Below are 2,500 nucleotides of genomic sequence, written 5' to 3'. Positions count from 1 at the left end.
GGAGTCTAACAGGGTGATGGCGGTGAGTGGGGCTGTATTCTTCCTGAAGTCCACAACCATCTCAACTGTCCTTAGAGCATTTAGCTCTAAGTTGTTCTGGCTACACCAGGTCACCAGGTTGTCAGCTTCCCACCTATAGTCAGACTCATCCCCACCAGAGATCAGCCCAATGAGGGTGGTGTCGTCCGACAAACTTCAAGAGTTTGACGGACAGATGATTGGAGGCGCAGCTGTTGGTATACAGGGAGAAGAGCAGTGGGCAAAGGACGCAGCCCTGAGGAGTTCCCGTGCTGATGGACCTGGAGTCAGAGACTTCTGTTCCCGGCTTAACGCACTGCTTCCTGTCAGAGAGGAAGTCTGTGATCCACCTGCAGGTGGAGTAGGGCACGTTCAGCTGGAAGAGCTTGTCCTGAAGCAGGGCAGGGATGATGGTGTTGAAGGCAGAGCTGAAGTCCACAAACAGGATCCTGGCGTAGGATGCTGGGGCGTCCACATGCTGTAGGGTGAAGTGGAGGGCCATGTTAACTGCGTCGTCCACAGACCTGTTGGCTCTGTAGGCAAACTGAAGGGGGTCCAGGAGAGGGTCTGTGATGGCTTTGAGGTGTGCCAGGAGCAGGCGCTCAAAAGACTTCATTACCACAGATGTAAGGGCGACCGGTCTGTAATCATTTAGTCCTGTTGGCCTTAGCTTTTTGGGCACAGCGATGATGGTGGAGGACTTGAGACAGGCTGGTACATGGCATGTCTCCAGGGAGGTGTTAAAGATGTTGGTGAACACCGGAGACAGCTGGCCAGCGCAGTGCCTGAGGGTGGCTGGAGAGACAGAGTCCGGCCCGGCTGCTTTGCGTGGATTCTGCCTCTTGAAAAGCCCATTAACTTCTCCCTCCTGAAAGGAGAGAGTCGTTTCTGTAGTATGGGTGGGGGATGGGGCCTCTTGGGTGGGAAGGGGTGGTTCAGGACAGTCCAATTGTCTTTCAAATCTACGGTAGAACTCGTTCAGGTCGTTGGCTAGGCGGGAGTCGTTAGTGGTGTGGGGCGCTCTGGGTTTGTAGTTGGTGATGTGCCTGAGCCCTTTGGCAGACAGAAGCAGCGTCGTTAGTAGAGAACTGGTGTTTTAGTGTCTCTGAGTACAGTCGTTTAGCCTCTCTCACCGCTTTGCTAAACCTGTTCTTCGACTCCTTGAATCTGTCTCTATCCCCACTCCTAAACGCTTCCTCCTTCTCCAACCTCAACCTTTTGAGCTTTGCTGAGAACCAGGGCTTGTTGTTGTTAAAGTTCACCCTGGTACGTGTTGGGATACAGCAGTCCTCACAGAAGCTGATGTACACAGCCTCTGTGAGTTCATCCAGACTATTGGTAGCAGTCGTGAACATATCCCAGTCAGTACAGTCTAAGCACGCCCGCAAATCTTCCACAGCCTCACTGGTCCACTGTTTAGATGTCCTCACAGCAGGTTTACAGAGTTTTAGTTGCTGCCTGTATGCACGAATCAGGTGGACCAAGGGAGTTCTGTGCGAGCCGAACAGCCCCGTGACCCACAAGAGAAACATCCCCGCCAAATTCGAGCGTTTGACGGGGTCTATCCGTGAAAAAATATTCACGTTTTTGAGTGCACATGCATTTCTGCTGCAAATGCCTCTGGAAGTTTCATGCCGTTCGTATGCCAATTGTGGCAACACGAAAATGACCCGTTTTCCCATTCCGAGGGATTTCTGTGCGACCCTAACAGCCCCGTGAGCCACAAGAGACACATCCCCGCCAATTTCTAGCGTTTCACGGGGTCTATCCGTGAAAAATATAGACGTTTTTGAGTGCACATGCATTTCTGCTGCAGATGCCTCTGGAAGTTTCATGCCGTTCGTACGCAATGTGGCAACACGAAAATGACCCCTTTTCCCATTCCGAGGGATTTCTGTGCGACCCTAACTAACAGCGCCCGTGAGCCACAAGAGAGACATCCCCGCCAATTTATAGCGTTTCACGGGGTCTATCCGTGAAAAATATAGACGTTTTTGAGTGCACATGCATTCCTGCTGCAAATGCCTCTGGAAGTTTCATGCCGTTCCTATGCAATGTGGCCACACAAAAATGACCCGTTTTCCCATTCCGAGGCATTTCTGTGCGACCCTAACAGCCCCGTGAGCCACAAGAGAGACATCCCCGCCAACTTCTAGCGTTTGACGGGGTCTATGCGTGAAAAATATTAAAATTTTTGAGTGCACGTGCCTTTCTGCTGCAAATGCCTCTGGAAGTTTCATGGCGTTCCTATGCAATGTGGCAACACGAAAATGACCCCTTTTCCCATTCCGAGGGAGTTCTGTGCCACCCTAACAGCCCCGTGAGCCACAAGAGACACATCCCCGCCAATTTCTAGCGTTTCACGGGGTCTATCCGTGAAACATATAGAAGTTTTTGAGTGCACATGCATTCCTGCTGCAAATGCCTCTGGAAGTTTCATGCGGTTCGTACGCAATGTGGCAACACGAAAATGACCCGTTTT

Source organism: Petromyzon marinus, unplaced genomic scaffold (genome assembly GCF_048934315.1).
Source record: "Petromyzon marinus isolate PM22_M1 ecotype Great Lakes invasive population unplaced genomic scaffold, UKy_Petmar_22M1.pri1.0 PM_G_Scaffold_320, whole genome shotgun sequence".
NCBI classification, from domain to species: domain Eukaryota; kingdom Metazoa; phylum Chordata; class Hyperoartia; order Petromyzontiformes; family Petromyzontidae; genus Petromyzon; species Petromyzon marinus.
The sequence above is the reverse complement of the archived record's forward strand: the minus strand, read 5'-3'. Positions refer to the sequence as shown.